General features: G+C 40.8%; 1 protein-coding gene across 17 annotated transcripts in view; it reads left to right on the forward strand.

The window, feature by feature from the left end:
- Positions 1–20,579, forward strand: part of LDB2 (LIM domain binding 2) — a 231,730-nt gene that overhangs the window by 146,534 nt on the left and 64,617 nt on the right. The gene's annotated exons all lie outside the window — the stretch shown is intronic.

Here is a 20,579-nt window from a genome sequence, read left to right on the forward strand (position 1 = left end):
TGGTTTTAAGGCAGAGCTCAGTAAGCTCATGGAAAAGATTATATGATGTGATTGCTGAGTCTGTGGGGGACTAGAACTGCAGATTTATGAGGGCTTATGTTCTTCATTTCTTTTAACCACCTATGTGTGCACCTTATGTGGCACAGCCTGCTTAGACCATGCTAGCTTATTTATCCTCAGATTGATATTGAACAGCAAGATGCAACCTTTCCTTGAGAGATATCCTCATTCATACCTAAAATATTGCTCAAAAGTACTCAGAAGATTTATGTATTTATTAGAGGTACTTCAGATTGTACAAAAGCTGGATTGTATTCTAAAAAATCTGTGGAATTGTTCTCATTTATGTTAAGACTACATTGCATGATTTTGGCAAAGGAAACACAAAACAGGCATAAATAAAACTGCTGGGCTGTTGAGAGGACATAAAACACCTTTAATACCAGTAAAACTCAGGCTGTCTTTGCTGTTACGAGTGCAAAACTTAAAAAATATGAAAAACATAGTGTCTGCTCTATCCATTGTATGGTCACTTCCACAACTAATTCACAGGAACAGTGTGGTAGTAAGTATTACTGCAGTAAAAGGTTGAATTTGGCTGAGAATATAAAAGGAAGTTCTCGGAGGTTATGATCCTTGTGATGTGGATTCCACCAGTAGAAATTAAAATGCACATCATTTATAGCAGGATAATAAATGTGAAGGTTCTGGGCAGCTAAAATGTTGATCTTTAGATGCCAGTGAGTAACAATTAACTATACAGGAATACTTTTATATTAAAAATATTCATAATAGGCTAAATTATTTTCTGACTTTAGGAAATAAAAATAATTTTAAAATATATTCAAGAAAGGGGCTCTGGCAAACAGAACAAGTCCAGGTTATCTAATTTTAACTGTCAAATGTTCTTCACATTATTGCCCTACAGTAATGGATTTGGGGTGGGGTTATGTCTTAATAGAGCACTATAAATTAAAAGAGTTGTTATTAAAAGAAAGTAGAAGAAAATTCTTCAGGGGGGGCATCTTGGGTTTGCCTGGCTCACACTACTGAAGAATACTTGTCTCATTTGAAAATATTTTAGTATTACAATTACAGAACCCTCTGGGCTCTCTTCAGTGCAAAGTATCTGCTGCTTTACCATTACGGACATTGCAGAAGGTTGTGCATCAGGTTCTGCAAAACAACAGTTCTTCCAGTATAAACATCCTTTCTGCAGAAAGTTGAAACAAAAAAAAGAATGCAGTACACTGACATGTTGCTAAGCAGCAAAAAGGACATATGTCAAGAACCATCTGTGTCTTTTGTATTGCTTCACTTCCTTTCCTCACACCTTCATCATACAAGCCCTTATAACTCTTATGTACTCCTAATATGGAGAGAAAATTGCACAGAAGCTAGTTTTTCCCCCATTTCTTCTCCATTTCCTTTTTTAAAGATCTAGTGTTAAATACAGGTTCCTGTTGGGTCTAAGCTGGTTGAGACATTACTAGTTTCAGGTCAGTCCAGGGCTTTAGGCATTTTTGGTGTAGCTGATTAATTCAATAGTTGGTGGGCATCATGTTGAAGTCTTTTGGGTCTGGGTTACTCTCAGAAATGAAAGGAAAATCTCTCTAAACCAGGAGAAGGTCAACAGTATTCTGCCACTTTGCTTTGGCTGGGCTAGTTAAGACCTGCAAAATGGTGACTGCCAAAAAAAAACAGAGGTAATTTGAAAACATTACCAAACAGGAGTTTTGAGATGGCGTGCACTGACCATTAATTTATATTGCTGACCGTGTCTCTTGTTCACTGAAGTAGGCGTAGTTGCTCCCTAGCAAGTTTTCACTGAAAAAGCATTTAAGGTCTCCCCCTTGCTCTCCCACAAACATTTATTTGTGTGAGTAGTTTCAGTGACATGTATTTGTAAAGTGTCTTGATTTAAAGACCTTTTGCTAATTGATTATATTTTTTTGCAAGGATGTATTTTATGGTAATCACACTCCATGGTTTTAAAAGCATTTATTTACTGTGAAACTATCACAAAGCACTTTCAGGACACACCGTCTTCCTGATAACAAATGTCTCCTGAAATGAGAAAGAGCTTTTCTTAATTTAAAATTTCAGTATTGGGATTATTTTATATTGTTACAGCTATTTAATAATCTCTTCCAAGTAGTTTCATATTTTCAAGGTCAAGATTTTTTAAAGGGACTAATGGGACCCAAATTTCTTTTCACTTCTATCAGACCAACTGTGATGAAGTAATGGTCTTCTGCAAGTTGGCATTGGAACAACAAATTATACATCAGCCAGGATTCATCAGCCAGGGCACATGCCTTTTTCTCTGTGTGCCCTATGACTATATGACTAATAAAATGCCTATTTTTACTGTGTGTGGTCCAGCTTCAGAATAATAATCATCCTTGAAGATTAAATTAATGAAAAATCAATTTAGCAATCAAATATTTCAGCCATAGTGGGTGGCTGAGTTAAGAAAGTATTATAAGCAGAATATAATTTGTTCAGCCATATAGGCAGCTGTTGAATTTCTTATTCAGCCATCAATTACTACAAAATGGTTAGCTGAAATTACAATTAAGTAATGGTTGCAAACCACACTGTTGGAGCACAGTCACATGTGGAAACGGCTGTAGTTATTTTAAAAGTGACCATACTTGCTGCTTGCTATTGCTCTTCCTCTGGAGGTGACTGACCTCAGAGGGGGGCTTTTGTCATACACTGCCTTGCCAAGTCATCTTCAGCCACCAGCAAGCCCTCGTTTGGAGTAGGAGCCATCACAAGGGCTGTTGTGGTGTCTCCCTGTGGGCTTGTAACTCCCAGCAGGATGACAGCAAGCAGCTAAGGCTAGTCACGCGTTGCATTGCTCCACTCTGCCTACCACGTGGGTTTGCCTGTGAGCATGGACTTTTGCTCACATGAAGAAGTCGTCCTTAGCCTCTTTCATGGCGATACATTTATAATGCTATGCTTCATCCCTGTATGCAAAGAGGGATAAGCTTTACCTGAATAATATCCGTTTACCTGCTACTACTGTGACCACTCTTGGAATGTTGCTGCTACAAGTATTTCAATAATATTTACTGTCCTACAATTATACTTCTATCAAACTGTGTAGATTAGGAACTAGGCTGCAAGAGCGGTATTTTCAGTGAAAGTATTTGCAGCAAGGTTTCTATTCCAATTTCCCATGTTTGGTGCCCATCTTTATGACATGAGTGAAAATAATTAACTGCTTTTTGATTAAATAATTTCCCCCAGTTTACTGTGTGTCATAGGACATTATAAAAGACATGGGAGAAGCTCTGAAATTTGCTCTCAAGATTTTCAAGGGAAAATGATGATAAATTAAGGAAGACTTTGGGGCTCATCATAGAATCATAGAATCATTAAGGTTGGAGAAGACATTTAGGATCATCAAGCTTGTGATTCCTCTTCAGGGCTCAACTTCTCACAGAAAAGCAGTGACATAGTAATGTGGGCCAAGTCTTTCCTTTTTATTCATGGTACAAGGGTTTTTTAGTACTTACCATCTCTCTCACAGAGCATTATATGCTCGCTTACATATTCAGGGGAAAGGTTGTTCTCTGCAAGCTTATCTGTTGCAATATTTCTACCTATCCTGTTTTAAAACATTTGCTAGCAGGCATACGTATGCAACGCACCATGAACAAATGCCAAAAAAAATCTCATAAAAACTTGTATATTGAAAGAGGATGTGGGCTCACATGTGCTCCAGCACTGAACCACTACTGTGTCTTTTTAGTAGTTTTACATGTAGGCGTTTGCTATTAGGTGTTTGCTATTGTTAAAAGTGACAGCTACATCCCCCTCTTTAGGCAAGCCTTTTAAAAATAACTGTGATGTACATGTGGTTTGCATATCTTAATTCATAATTTGCATATGCTAATTGTCAGCGCAGAGCAGCGACAAATGGTATTGCATGTAGTCAGCCTAAATTGTAAGATGTTACAGGAAAGTTTGTCTGCTCAAAGGCAGGGTCCCTTCTGTATCTCAGCAAAGACTGAACTGCTGCTGACTCTCCCCAGTGATGCTGAGGAGGGGTTCTGTATTGCACATTTCAGAAGCGTAATTAAATGAACACAGTGGCCTGTTTCCTATTTTGAAAATACATCTTGCAAACCTGGAAGAGAATCATTCCTTGCTATCAATGTCTTTCATGATAGTAACTTTTTCTGGTAATGAGGATCTTAACTTTACCAGTAAAATCATATGTTAAGTAAATGTCTCTTGTCACCATGCAGAGCAGTCAGGAAGTAGAACTGTGGCATGGAGTGAACCAGATGAACACACCACTTTGCAGCATGGACTGTCACGCCATGGAAAACAGCAGTGGTGAAACCTGAGATTCATATCTGCAGCTCGCCAGGGTGTTTTCCAAGAACAAGCAAGATCAGTGGGATACTCAAAAATATATATTAGAGGAAACATCCAAGTTTTTGCTCAAAAAGGTGTTAGATACAAAAGGACACAGTAGGGAATAACTGCTTTAATAATGTTTAAGTTGCTGAATATTGCAACAGTTGACCCATACTGGAATAATCTTATAAAGGGAGTCCACTGGGATCCGTCTGCCCTGTAGCAGACGCATTGGCATCAGTTTATATGTTTTCCAGGCCACTATATTTCGAACAAGAGCACATTCATATTACTACTGTCAGCGATGCATTGAGAAAAAATAGTGAAAAAGACAAAAAGAGAACCTGTATAATTTTCTATTACAGTGACACCAATGTGGTATCAATAATACGGATCATCCATCTTGCAATAGTGTATTCCTGTGGTTAGCAAATATGCAGGTGGCCAATGACTTTTTCCTTCAACGTATCTAATGTTGCCAACAGACCAGTTTTTGTTCAATGTTTCAGCAACACACCTGCTTACTATCACATTTAATAAAGACAATGTAGTAATTCCTGGTAAATCTAGGAGGATTCATAGGTGGATAGACAGTTGGAGGAATCCCTCGTAATTGTCATCTTACTGCGCTCATGAAGAAACGTCCATTGGCAGCCACCCTCTTGGGACTAGTCTGCAAACGTGGCAGGGAGCACTGCAACATTTGCCTAAGATGTGTAATCTCAATGTACCATGGTCAGTATAGTGAGTCTGACATATGGCAAGGAGTTGATTATTCCACATCAGTTGGCTAGTTATATAAAAGTTAGGTATTTCAAATAAAACACTATAGAATTACCAAAATATTCTTAATGTCTGGAATCACTGGGGAGACAAAAAGACACACAGAACATAAATATTGTCTTTCTTTTTTCACAGAATCACAGAATGGTAGGGGTTGGAAGGGACCTCTGGAGATCATCTTGTCTAACCCCCCTGCTTGAGCAGGCACACCCAGAGCAGGGGGCACAAGAACGCGTCCAGGTGCGTTTTGAATGTCTCCAGGGAAGGAGACTCCACAACCTCCCTGGGCAGCCTGTTCCACTGCTCTGTCACCCTCACAGGGAAGTTTTTTCTCATATTGAGGTGGAACTTCCTGTGTTCCAGCTTGTGCCCATTGCCCCTTGGCCTGTCACTGGGCACTATTGAAAAGAGCCTAGTCCCATCATCCTGGCACCCACCCTTTAGATATTTATAGCTATTGATGAAATTCCCCCTCAGTCTTCTCTTCTCGAGGCTGAACAAACCCAGGTCTCTCAGCCTTTCCTTATAAGGGAGATGCTCCAGTCCCCTGATCATCTTGGTAGTTCTCTGCTGGACTTGCTCAGGGAGTTCCACATCCTTCTTAAACTGGGGGCCGAGAACTGGACACAGCACTCCAGATGTGGCCTCACTAGGGCAGAGCAGAGGGGGAGGATAACCTCCCCTGACCTGCTGGCCACACTCCTTTTAATGGAGCCCAGGATACCTTTGGCCCTCTTGGCCACAAGGGCACGTTGCTGGCTCAGGGTCAGCTTGCTGCCCACCAGCACTCCCAGGTCCTTCTCAACAGAGCCGCTTTCCAGTAGTTCAGCCCCCAGCCTGTACTGGTGCCTGGGGTTGTTCCTCCCCAGATGCAGGACCTTGCACTTGCTCCTGTTGAATTTCATGAGGTTCCCCTGGGCCCAGCTCTCCAGCCTGCCCAGGTCTCGTTGGATGGCAGCACAGCCTTCTGGTGTATCAGCCACTCCTCCCAGCTTGGTGTCATCAGCGAACTTGCTGAGGTTACACTCTGTCCCATCATCCAGGTCATTGATGAATATGTTGAACAGGACTGGACCCAGCACAGACCCCTGGGGAACACCACTAGTGACAGGCCTCCATCCAGACCCTTCTCCATTGATCACAACCCTCTGAGTTCTGTTGTTGAGCCAGTTCTCAATCCACGTCACTGTCCTCTCATCCAATCCACACTTCCTCAGCTTGCCTGTGAGCAGGCTACGGGAGACAGTGTTAAATGCCTTACTGATGTCAAGATAGACAACATCCACTCCTCTCCCTTCATCGACCCAGCCAGTCACGCCATCATAGAAGGCTGTCAGGTTGGTCAAGCATGATCTTCCCTTGGTGAAGCCATGTTGACTGTTTCTGATAACCTTCTTGTCCTCTACATGCCTGGAGGTGACCTCCAGTTTTTTTGTGATACTGGAGTGTAAACATATAAGTTTCTCTGAAAAAAAGTAAGAATTTTTCTTGGTTTCTGATCATATTTGGGTTAAAATTTACTCCTTATAAAGTAAACACCACTTTATCTTGACACTGCTAAGAATGTCATTCCTCAAGTATAGCTTGTAGCTGTGATGCAGTAAACAAAAATGTTGTTTTGTTAGTACTACCATTTGCTCTTAAATATTCTCATAGTTGCATGAAAACCTGTGTTCTGAAATTCAACCATTCCTATCACCTCTCTTGAGATTCTGCAATTTTGGGTGCATTTATCACTACTCAGAACATACGGAGAACCGATAACTTAACAAACAAGTGGCAAACACAAATTTTTCAATGGAAAGGCTTTGGGTGACCTTCTTGTGAGTGACTTCCATGTGAGTACCCCTTTGAAGGACATTGAATGGAGCAGACGGCTTACGACACGGGAGAGTAAAATGTGAATGGGATGACATGTAAGTGATGAAACTCGGGGGAAAAAAGCAGGTGGAAATAACTGAGGAGGAGCAAAAGTTCAGCTCCCCTATACAGCATCCCCACGCAGAGCGAAGGCTTCCTGTGAAGTTGCCTCTTTGGGGGTGTAGCCTGCCATCTGCCTTAGAAGTGGTGGATTTTTAGGAGAAACTAAAGGTGAGAAATGTCACTCAGAGCCACTGCTTGTGACTACGCTGCACACCGCCTCATGGGAATAGCTCTGGGAAATCAAACTCATGTTGCTTTGCCGGCACAGCGTGCGTATGGTTAGAAGCTCCTGTTCCACCCCAGCAGGATATTTCGTGAGTGTGTAGGCATAGAGGATTAGCCTGAAGAAATTCAGAATCACTTTGCTAAATGTTTATTTCTCCTGGAGTGGGCACGTTATGTAGACACAAAGGACATACAGTGAGAGAGGGTGGATATTTTCTTCTTTCAGCAGTGTAGGTCCCTATATACAGGTATGAGTTTCACGTGCAGTAACAGGTGAGAGTTGGTTGCACGGTGTGGCAAAACCAAACCATCCCATTAATCTTTTCTGCAGTTATGTGACATGTGTTGTGTTATATTTTGCAGTCATTGTGGGCACCTACTGGGTACAAAGCCCAGGGGAGAGGAGTCTTTAGTATCACATTGGTTACTGTGACTTTTTTTCTACTCTAACTTGCATACATTCAAATATTTAATGAGTTATTTAAAAGTTCCAAGCCATAGCTCAGTCCGTCAGAATACTTTCACTCTTTCCCAATGGCAAGCAAAATAACCATCTCTTTTTAAGAACTACATTCCTCTGAAGTTCTTGCAAAGGCAGGAAACAACAAGAATTTCAAGCTCAAAAGCCTGCAAGGATAAACTCCCTGATATGATTTTTAGCACTCCCTAACTCTAACCAGATGTGAGGTATATGCAAGAATAACATTTTAATTTATCTTTCTAGCTATGCTGATTCTAGGAACAGGAGGATGGGAGGGATGTTGATAAAGTACTGTATAAAATACAAGAGTGCTGATCCAAAAAAATTTTAAATGTCATGTTCAGTCCAAGCTTTGTGCAGAGGTCTGGGAACAGCTTTTACTTGTCTAAATTGCTTTCCTTATGTCTCACTGTGGGCAGTTTTTCCTCCTTCTCTATTTTTTTCAGCAAAATGACATTTTAGTGTTGAATTAATCCACAATTTTGCTGAAAAAAATGAACAGAACTCAGTTTGTATTAGCGAGTAGTTGCAGAGCAAAGCCCATGTTTTCTGAGGTTTTCAAGTTGTGCGCGGCATGATTTATTGACATGATCCAGACGCATAGGGAGGAGAAACAGTGTAGCTACCTGTCCTGCATCAGAGTACAGCACTCCTCCTCTGCCCTTACCCCTTAGATGACTAACTTCACAAAAATGAGGATAATTTTCTTCAATCCTTCTTATCATTATGCAAGAAAAAATTCCTGCTGTTTAAGTGGAGATCCATGAGGGACCAGGATTTGTCCTTGAATAATGTCTCAAGTAAGATCAGGATTAACAGGGGGAAAAATAATTTTAAAATATTCATGTATGAGTGTAGTGAAGGAAGACTGACTTTAAGCAGAGATATTTTTCTATGGTTATGGTGAAAAAATGACTTTGTAGGAGTGTTACTTTATATTACTTCTGTGTAATGGATGCCCGCAACATAACAATTTTAGACTGGCATTTTCTGTATTTTATTCCAGCACCTTTTTTATTTGTCTTCTAGCAAAAGTATTAATTGATTCCTACCAAACTTGCTATTATATGGTGTTAGGCTCTGTAAACAAATAAGTCAGCTAACAATTCACTGCAGTAATCACGCAAATTTGTTTTCAGATCCTGAGTTGAGTTTGCAATGCTGTTGTTAAAAAATATATTCTTAGTTGTGAAATATGTACAAATTATTTGAAAGCCAGGGGGATATTTCAAATGGGTATGTATACTGCACCATATTTGCATATTTACATTGCAAGGTGGAGTACCTTATTTTTTTTATTTGGAGTCTTGTTTGACCATAACGAATGTGAAAGAAACCAAATTAAATTGGTTTTCACACACTAGATGATTTCTGTATATTTTTCAAATTTTGTAGATTTTGAAAAAATACATTTAATTTGTAAAAGAAGCATTTTGAATTAGATAGTCATATTCATGTTAAGATATCAGAACACAGAGTTATCTACCTGGATCATTCTCCTTGATGTCAACAGGGATGCTTATTGACAGCATGGCACTGTAACCCTATCAACACTGCTGAAAGATAAATGTTATTCCTAAACCTTTAAAGAAGAACTTCCCACCTTGAATTTTTTCATTTTTGTAAGAAAATATGTTCCGAGAGAATTTTTTTGATATGTTTCCAGTCTGGGATCATAAAGTTTGTATACATTTCCCTGTAATTAAATTAAGAGTTGTTAGGTTTATATTTGGAGCATGGGGTCCATTGTTGTCTCATTACACTTGGATGTTAACAGCTATTAGTAGCCATGACTTCCATGTGTAATTGAATGCAACCAGCACCTTGTAGCTTTCTACCTCTTCATTTTTGGGAGCAGGTATGATGGACCAGGGCAAGGATCATGTCACACTTGTCCTTTTTTTCTTCATTTTTTTCTTAGGTTTTTAGTTTGGCAGTTGTCAGGCACGGGTGTTGGGCTGGGTGGGCATTTGGGTTGATCCTGTGTGGTGGTTTTTGTTTTATGTTCAGGAGGTCCCTGAAGCTGTCCTGATGGTGGCAGTTCAGCATTGTCACGGGAACTGCATCTTACCTGTAGTGCAACCAGAAATCACAGTGAGTTGTTGTAGCATAAATATATCAAGAGGATGATATAATGACTCTCTGTGAAATGTGGAAAAACATATCATACAGCTAAAAGGACAGAAAACATAGGAAGAGGCTATTTCAACTTCAGCACAGATTTGTTACAGCACTTATTACTGATGTTACCTTTTTCAAGTCAAGAGCATTCTGCATTACTTGCTGCATAAAATTTTATTAAAAGCTACGTATAACGTGTGTTCTGACTGAAGCTTATAAACCTGTTACATTGCTTGCCCTTTTCTGAAAGTGGTTCTTTATTATTTGACATTATTTTGTCAGACATCTGATTTGTATAGCTGAACACAGGGCACTTGCCTTCATTTTAAGGGTAATAAACAAGCTGCACTTTTAAAACCAGCAAAACATTTTTAAATGGTAGAATATTTTCCTTATTATTTTGTCTAGTGTGTTGAATACCTTTTTACTTTCTCTGCAGTTAGCTTCCATGAGCTTGAAAGAGAAAGAGAGTGGGAAAGCAAGCTTTGCTGCAGAAAAAAAGAAATCAAAGCCAACCACCAATGGCTTTTTGAAAAAGAGTGTTCTGGTTGTTATAAAACATGTATATAACCGACAACTGATGTTATCCACTGGTGAGATATTGTTCATAGGTCTACAGCATAAAATTGCCAGAAAAATCATGCTGGTTATCAATCCACATGTGCTCAATGCAGTTTGAGGATTTTGAGAATGCCATGTGTATCTTTTATCACATCACCATAACCCCTCACCTTCCACCAGTTCTCCAGACACACTCCCCACTACGTTATGTCCCTCCTGATGCACATATCAACACGTTTCACCTCTGATATTTTTCACCTGAATGTGGACCGTGCTGTGATGCTTGACTGACCGTGCTTGAGCACGGCATCCTGTGTTCTGGGAAGGAACTATCTTTCTCCTTCACTTTGCCTACCCATGGGCTTCGGTCTTGCCATGAAAAGAAGTCTTCCAGTGTTGAGGAGGTCAGCTACACCTATATGGCAAATGCCTATAAGAGCCTGTTCTGCCCACACGCTAAGCTGACCAGATGCTGTGTGGCTATTTTCATCTGGCTCAGAGCCCAAACAAATATATCCTGCCTTTTCGCGGTGTTTACTTGCTCAGATGTGATGCCACGCTATGCAAACATGTAACTTTTGGGTTACTTGGAGTGTTAGCAGAGCGAGTTGGTGTCTGCCTACAATGTGTTTTATAGACACATTCATGGCTATGTTCATACTGTACTAACCACAACAAAAGAGTACCTTTAACTAACTTAAACTAGCTGCCATAAGTACTGTTAGTAGCTTTCTCTCAGCAGAAGGGAGCTTGTGGAGGGCTGCAGAAGGCATCCAGGAAAGGTAAATTCTGCCTGAGCTGAGCCTTATGAGGTCTCGGCAGCCTGTGCTTGTCCTCAGGCTTCTCATCAGGCATGGTGATAATGGTGTGAGGTGCTATTCTGGCAGACACAAACTGGATGGAACCCAAAAATAGGATTTATCAGAGTTGCAGCTCATGGAAGGTATATGTTGCTGCTGATTTTGCCTGGGTGTAATTCAGCTTTAGAAGTAAAAAAGCTGTCTGCTACACACAGTACTCTGTCTCAGTCACTCACAGCTTCTCTTTTAATGTTTCTAAGGGTGAAAGGGACCTATGCATTATTCAGATCAGTACTTTGTCAGTTGTTTATTCTCCCTTCATATAGGCTGTAAATGTTTATGGTATTTCTAGAATACATGTAAGATCTTTTTTAGATCTTTTTTTCCCCGCCTCAGTTTCCCATCCCATGGTTCAGAGGAGAGAGTGGAGATCAGAACCTGGTAGAATTGCATTTGTAGACATTTGCCTTCAGAACAACTTTGCACCAGCAACTACAGCACAGTAGATCTTCCTACATGCTTTTGTAGCAATAGCTTGAACCTTTATACAGTCTTGGCAGGGAGGAAGATCCCCAGCATAATGGTCAAATTCTTTGCAGGTGGTAATTAGTGTGGTTCCAGTGACTTGCCTAATTTTTGTGGAACTGTTTGGATTCAGATCAATAGGAGATTAATCGAGTCGATTGCTGTGAAACGTGTTTGTTGGTCAGTTAAGCCACCACCAGCCCGAACATGCCACAGAAAGGCAGACACCTGTTTTCTGCAGCAACTAAACTTTGGTTTTGAGCACTCTGTCTAGGTTCTGCCCCAGACCAGCTTGGGTACCTGCATAAAAGAATTGTGGCAGTACGGCCTATATGACTTTATCTTAATGTCATTTTGCTGGCACTTTTACATAATTTTTTGTTTCGTGCCGTGTTTAGTATTCTGCTATGTCAGATGTAGTCAGGGGTCAGGGGTGTGCTTGATTTAATACAACTAGATGTTTTGCCTGTTTTTTGTCTGTTCCTTTTGGTGTTCTGTCATTTGAATTTTATGGTTTTGCCTTTATTTCTTGAGATGACTTTTCTGGGTATCATTTTCTGTGCTGTGTTGGTCCTTTATGCTGGTACAGATTGCATTTGTTCATCTAAAATGCCTGTCCTGCACAATTTCCATCATTTTTACAGTCTTATATTTTGTCATTTTCTGCTTGAGTTTGGTTGTGGTTTGTTATGTTTTGACAGTGGTTTGTCATACAGCTGTGAATAACCTCTTTGGCTTGCCTTTAAAACTTTCTTCTCTGCAGTTGTTGTGAACAAAGTTTACTGAAATACTCTTTCTTCAAACAGAATGATTAGCACAGGCAAAAGTGTGAGTGGCTGTACACCGCAACCAGGCAAACCAATTGTTCTGGCTTTATTCACATTCAGAGTGCAGATTTTTTATGCAAATATAAATATTCTCTTTGCTAAAATATTCATGTCTAGATCTTTGCTGGGGAGTGATGGTTTTGACTTATAAGATATAGAAGTTTTACAGTTAAAACTGGAGCTTCCTCATCTAAGGTATGTCTTTTGTCTGTGGAAAAAGAATGCAGGTAACCCCCTCAAACACTTCTCCCCTCCAGCCTAAAAAATCAGTTTAGACCACAGGCTTCCTCAGAAATGTGCCTGCCATGAGAAACCCTGAATTTTTCAGTATGGGGTAAGGGTCTGGCCTGCTCTATACTACTAGAAACCCAATTCATTTGTTTAAACAGCAAACAGAATGGGCTCTGAGTTTTCATTTTACGATCAGTTAGCAGACTCCAAGTTCTTAAAGTGTTGTCACTGGATACAGAGCAAAAACTTAAAGCCTGAAGCTGGTACAGAGCTATGCGGGGCCAGTGCTCTGCTATTCTTGAATTTTAGGTGCTTGTTATGAGACCTGCAGGAAAGGAGCTGAGAGTTCAAGTTGACTGTAAGCCAGCAATGTGCCATTGCAGCAAAGAAGCCAACAGCCTACTTCGCTGCATTAGGGAGAGTTTGAGGGAGGTGATCCTTCCCTCAGTGCTGGTGAGACACATAGAATCATAGAATCATTAAAGTTGGAAAAGACCTCTAGGATCATCAAGTCCAACTGCCAACCCAACACCAGCATGTCTCCTAAACTATGCCCTGAAGTGCCACATATACACATTTTTTGAACGCCTCCAGGGATGGTGACTCCACCACCTCTCTGGGCAGCTGTTCCAATGCCTGACCACTCTTTCAGTGAAGAAATTTTTCCTAACATCTACTTCTTATATTATTATACTATCTGATTTCCTAATATCTAATATCTGCACCCTAATATCTATATCTAATAGCTGCATCTGGAGTAGGATATTCAGTTTGAGTTCACCATTTAGAAGATGACATGGTTGTACTGGATTGACTCCAGAGGAGAGCCATGAATATGATTAAGGGCTTGGAGGATCTGCCATACGAGGAGAGGCTGAGAGCTCAGACTGTGCATCCTGGAGAAGGGGTATCTTATCAATGTGTGTAAATATGTGATGGGGACAGAGTAAAAAAGACAAAGCCAGATTCTTCTCACTGTTGGCCAGTGAAATACAAGAGGCACTGGGCACAAAGCGAAACACAGAAAATTCCATTTAAACATAAGAAAAAGCATTTTCCTCGAAGTATGGTCAAATACTGGCACAGGTTACCGAGAGAGGTTGTGAAGGCTCCATCCTTGGAGATATTCAAAACCTGACTGGACACAGTCCTAGGCAACCCACTGCAGGTGACCCTGCTCTGAGTAGGGGGATTGCACTGGACAATCCCCAGAGGTGACATCCAAGCCCAGCTGCCATCCCTGGAAAGGGATCTTGGACTCTGCTGCTTGCTCACCCCATCCCCTGGTCCACACTGTCTCAGCCTGAGGCTGAAATACTCTAGATCTGAAGACTAAATTTTCTAGTGAGCAATTCTTTAAAGACCAGTAGTGTGCTGCCAGTATAATAAGGAAAGGGATGGGAGGAAATGTTATTGTAATAGGTAGGCTGGCTGACCCTTAATGAAAAAATATGCTGATGCAGTTTAGCTTTGTACTGAGACACATATAGTTTTTTATAGTTGTTTTCTGACTATTTTTCACCAAAATCAATGATAGTAAAACGTTGTCTCTCTTCAGAGAGATGATGGATTTAAGAGTGAGTTGCACATTATGTGTCTATGAGAATAAGGGTCATGAGGTGGAGGAGTTAAGCTGAGGTCTCATTGTCAGGAAAATTCTGTTACTTGTTCTTGACTCAAGTGTGTTTTAGAGGATTGAAGTGCTAGTTACAGACATTTGAGAAAAGGAAATACACTGTCAGCTGAACCAAAATTATACAGGCAAATCCTCACCAGGGTAAAAAGTTGTTAGAAAATAATTATTGGAGAAAACGCAGAGTCAAACCTAATGCAACGTTTGAATTACACAGCATAGAAAGAACTGGAGAGGGAAACCTAGACATTTACAATTTTATAAGCTTTAGTATTATGGGTTATAGCATTTAAGCGTAGGAAATATTACTGACAAAAAATAAATAAGATATTGCATATACCATGAAAGTATCATGGATCAAACCAAAAACACCCCAAAACATTGTGTTCTGGGTGTGGGAAGGATTCAAGTCACTCAGTCACCGTGCTGAATCCATGTTGCTCATCCTACTTTGCAATTTTGTTACAAAATTAAGAACAAAGGCAAAATGGCTGGAATCCTTAGATTTCCCCAATTTCCATGAGGTGCTAAGTCGATCATTAAAGAAGAAAACAGAATTGTAAGGACATGGCAAGATTGTATATATGGCTAATTTTACTCCTCAAAAAGCTGTGCTTTATTAGTAATATGGAGGTAGTATTTCCACTGTCTTCTGAACTTTGTGCAGTTTAAAATCTGTAATGTCTGTAGATTATATAGACGTTTCCTGAATCTTTAAATACAATACACTGTGTTACTAATATATTACTATTAATAGAATACTAGTATACTGCAGTATATTGTTATTAGTACAGTTGTAATAGATTTTAAATCATACATTTAATTTTCCTTAATATTTATTTTGTATAAATAAGTAGAAATTTCATGTAAGTGGAAATTAATCACACATTATAATCTTTATAAGTAGTCTAAATGATAGGAGCCCAATCTTACCCACTAGATAGGAAGAAAAAAAAGGACAGGTCTGTGTGTGCCAGATCCTGCCTTGGATACATGTGGGTGGTTTAATCAACATGGCCCACACATCTCTGAGACAGAATTTGGACTTATTAGACAGTCTTTTCACTGCCTTTTGTGCCATAACTGTCAACTCTAACAGTAGCTTTTCCCGGGAATTGACAGACTCATGCTGTTTGGGTTTGAATCAACTCATCAGATAAGGTCTTAAAAGGTGGAGGGGTGTTCCCATGAGTGAGCTGCCTTGCAGCTCCTCTGGAGAGCAGGTCACAGTACTGAAAACTGGAGCCTTACTGTTGTCCAGTTTCACGGAGGGATTCCTCCTTCCACGTCCCAGCCAGATGGACTGTGTCTGGGAGGGAACACACCTGATGTGCTGTTTTACTGGGGCAAATCTGGGCAAATAGAACTACAGGCAGAATAAGAGCAATGTCATCACTATGTAACTCCATGCATTGTGTACTGATTTGTTTATTTCAGTTAAAAAAACGTATGTAAGTGAACATGACAAGCTGTGGCCCACACAGATGTCAATTAGTCATGCTCACAGATGTCAATTAACAATTAACAGAAAGCTCAGGCTTTTTTCTGCAGTACTCAGGAAAGCTCGTTTACAATCAATGGGAAGTCTTCTCCTGGCTTCCCTAGCCTTTACATCTGGCCGAGGGAGGGTTAGTTGTAGCGTCTCGATTTAATTACTGAGATCCCACTGTGTTAATTTCTCAAGCAAGAGACTTTTACAGTCTGCCCAGCACTTTACCGGACAGCTCAACATTTTGTGCTGGGAGCCAAAGAAACCCACAGCCCCAACCAGTGGAGTTCGTCAAGCCCGTCTATAGCCTGTTGATGAGATAATCAGCTGCAGGCTGCACCAGACCTTCCAGACAGGGCTCCTTTAAGCTATAGGCACAGGGTGTTTTTTTTATTCTATTGCTGATTCTGTGGAACTTTTAAATGCTTTTTATATTTTATGGCTTTATATTTGTGTCTGTTTTATTACTTATTTTATATCCTAGCTCTAATTGAAGACATAGTACTTGACAGGATTCAGAGCTGCAAAAAACAGTCTGGAAGCAATAAAACCAATATTTTTATTTCACTGATTAACACTTCCATTGTTTCACTTCTATACCAACTTGGCAGTTATCTTACATGGTATATGTATATGCTAAATCCAAGTCTCTGCCCCTGAGAGCTCCTATTGTAAAGGCTACACACGAGCAGTTCAGTGAGCAAGGAGGGGCTTGCTATCAAGCCCTGCTTCTGCAAATAGGCCATGAACCTTCATTCTGTAGAGAGGGCATTAAGATTTTGACAGCCTATCTTTGGGACACAAAGGGAGGAAGTGTTCTTCTATTCCTAGCCCACAAATAATAACAGCTTCCTGTGAACTAGAAAAACAAGTTTACATTCTATTTTATTCAAATCTTCCTTGGGACAAAAAAAAGCCAACAGTACCATCACCACCACATGGTGTGGGATGCTACCGCAATTATATTACAAAATATTTTTTAAATGGCTTTCTGCCCATAGCTAGTTTGAGGCTTGCAAAAACCCTGAACTTCACAAATTTTGGCCATTCCAAGCTATAGATCTTTGGGCTTTGATTCAGTTTGGGATGATAAAATAATTTTAGACTTAAACATACTCCTGGAACAATAAAGTATGTTACACTCAAGCAAACATATTTAAAAAGGGAAATAAATGAAAGGACAGCATGAAAATAATGATTGCTAGGATCAGGAAGACAGAGGGGCACCCTAATCATTATTATTGCATGCCCAAGCCAAAAAGCAGGAGTGTGACCTAAGTGCCTCCCTCCCCAAAAGGCAGGCCTTGGGCCATTTAATGTCAGACAGTTTCATTCTTTTCTTTAGAATTCCCCAGGGATGATACTTCAGAAATTATATATCATATAATTTTTACTGACCTATAAAACTTCTTGCTTATGTTCATAGATTGAATTAATTTATTTCCGGACCGCTCATATTTGGGGGTCACAAATCCACCTGTCTTACTTCAATTCTAAAATTGTATTTAGGTCTCTGATCAACTGGGAAGGTATACAAAATCACATGAAGCCAAGCTCTTACACCACTGAATAGGCTAAAGGTACGTCTTTCCACCAGATGACAGCATTATATTTTGTGCAAAACAGTCACTTCAGATATGTCTTTCTTATAGACATTTTCATATAAATAACTATTACCTGTTGATAAATCCAGCTGATCTCTGCCAGTTTGCTTTACTATCTAGGGATTTGCTAGCACAAATGAAGCAAATGTTAAGGGACACTGCCTGCTTCTCATGGGAAATAGTACATCCTCAGATGCTCAGCTAGGGATGAAGGATGGTGCCCAGGACAAAATGATAATTTAACGCAGCATTCCAGTGATCTGGAATTAATGCCTGAATGCTGAGGGACAGGTGACTTTTGCTTCTAGTATATCCAATATCTTACAATGCAGGGTGTCACATTTCACACTGTAAAAAGGTCTTTTCTGGGTAACGTGACTGTAAGAGCCTGTTAGTATTTGTATAGATGCAGGTATGAACCTACATTTGCTTTCCTAAGCCTGAGTTTTGGGCTCAGAGCCTCAGCATCTGCAGTTATAGCTATTCCAATGTATTCTTGCAGGCAGATGATATAGCATCTCTTGTTAATATTGTTTGAGAAGTCCCATTAAAAGGCCTTCTTTCTGCTTATTTATAATTTTGCCAAACCTGACCCAATAAAGCTGAAATTCTTTTTGCTTTTACCTAGTTCTTTTTTATTTAAGCCAAAAAGTATTTCTTCTTTCCCCCCAAATGGAAAAATATTCTTTGTCTGTGTTACAAAGGTCTTGCAACTTCATTTTTTAAATGCCCAAGAATCTGTATGCTCTAGAGTAGGGTTGCTCACCTTTGTGGCAGGGGTTTGCCTTTTGTCCTCTTTGTGGAAATCTGACTGAATTTAGCAAGTTTATAAATCTCTGGGGGGGAAAGCTCCCATTCTCAAGTACTCAGTGCAGGCTTTACTAGAGTTCGACGGCTAAAATTTCCAAGGACTCCCTTTCCCAGGAACATAGTAAGGCTCCTTGTAGGAGCCCAGTGGGGCTATCCACATGCCTACTGCAAAGAATAACTAGACACTTTGCAGCTCAGGGCTGTGTGGACTCGTGGGCATTTCCTCTGCTGTGGGGAAGCCTCAGCCAGTGCTTCGTGGGAGAGCAGGAGACCCTCGCTTCTCCTGCGCTCCCAGCAGATGTGCCTGGGATCCAGGTAGCCCTGCAAAGGAAGCAACTTGACCTGAATGTAGAGGAAAGAAGAGGGAGGAGTAGGAAAGAGAAGTGAGGGGAATAAATCAGGGCAAGATGACATTGATGCGGGAGAGGGGAGAGAAATAGTAACTGGGAGGCGAAAGGAGAATATGGAGGGTGATTAAGGCAGAGCTGGAAGTCAATGAGAAAAAAACAGGGAACATGGAGATGTTTGGCTGGGTGGGGGGCACAGAGGGAAATTGAAGGAAGGAGGAGATGGGGTTCGTCTGGAGAAAGAATCTGCTGTTAGGAGGAGGCAGATCAGGGAAAAGGGCAGAGAGAGAATCTTGGGAAAAAAAAAAACACAAAATCAAGATCTGGAAGGAGGGCTTAGACTGCTGAGGCAGGGAGCCTGAGACAAGGATTTGGGACAGCCTGGCTGGGTAGGAAGGGCACTGAAAAAGTAGGTGTGAAGCTGATGTTTTGAGGAGAGTGGAGGAGACAGAGACTAGATAGCTGGGCCTGCTTAAGAAAGGAGAATGAGGAGCTCGGGTGGGTTTGGGAAGGATTAATGAGCCTTGTGAGCACGAGAAAAAGTGGCAGCATGTGAGGAGTGGGAGAGAAGAAAAGACTCACATACTGGAAGTTGAACAGTAAACGTAGAAGATAACCAATGCAAAGCAACCAACCATAGGGTGAGAAAGTGGGGCATTAGACCATGGGGGTAGGTGAGCAAAGAGACTGGAGGAATAAAGAGCAACAGTGGGATAGGAGGCAGGACTGGAAAGAGACCTGGTTGCAGGGAGCTCCATGAGGATGTAGGCAGAAAGCCTTGCAGTAGCTCAGCAAGGAATCCCCTGTCAAGCTGGAAAGAAAATCTGCCTGGCAGCCCGACCCAGGAGCAGGGTGCTGTCAGGGTCCTGACACCAGGAAAGGAAATTACAAGAGTCTCCCCATATTCAAACTGTTACTGCAAATGCCCACTTTCGAGCGCCTGTGGCAAAGATGTGTGCGCTGGCTCTGAGAGTGTCCATATGATGCTCCGTTAGGGAAGAGTGGTGCGGGAGGGATAAAACCATGCACAGAGGTATTCTTAAAAGTTAATTCTGTGGACTAAAATCCAAGCTCTAAAACCTGAAGAAATTCCAATAGCAGTAGCATATAAGCTTTGTTCAGCCCTGTTGGTGTGATATTACACCATATGCTATTTAGACTATGCTTGCTATTATTGTCTGTGACTGCCCCTGGGGAATTGCAAACCCAAGACCAAGCTAGGATACAGCTTGGTCTGTGCTCTGCAAGGTGCAAGTTCACATTTCTGGTGCAAGGATGGCTAAACTACATCCTGAAGTGCCCTCAGCTATCAAGTTGTGCCACAATCCTGCCCTCACATTACTTGGAGTCCTCCTAGGAAGTAGCCTTCAGCTGACTCTGGCAGAAGATACATGATGTTGCTAAAATCCTGTTGAGATGTACAGTGGCAGGCGCAGCTGGAGCGTGTACATGCGCACCTGACCATGTCCATCTACTGCAAGAAAGGAAGGAAAAGCATATTTGCCATGTTCATATTCCTATGCCCAGGAAAGGATTGTATGCATGCATGCAGCAGAGCTGAGGGTGCGCACATATAGGTGCTTGAATGCTCATACAGACAATTCTGTTTTGGAGGAGAAAAAATCAAGGAAAAGTCCTTCATGCTTAAAATGCACAAAGTTTGAGATGATCCCTAAATTTTGTAAGAGCTGTTCCACAGCCTTTTGTTGTTCTTGGAAGTACTGTCTCCTGCACAAATAAGCTTTCTTACCACTGTAGAGAGTTTCATGTTTATCCTAGAAATGAAATTATATTTTTAAGCCATTGAGTGCTTCAGGAACAGAACCAAAACCTTGAAAC

Source organism: Phalacrocorax aristotelis, chromosome 4 (genome assembly GCF_949628215.1).
Source record: "Phalacrocorax aristotelis chromosome 4, bGulAri2.1, whole genome shotgun sequence".
Taxonomy (NCBI): Eukaryota; Metazoa; Chordata; class Aves; order Suliformes; family Phalacrocoracidae; genus Phalacrocorax; species Phalacrocorax aristotelis.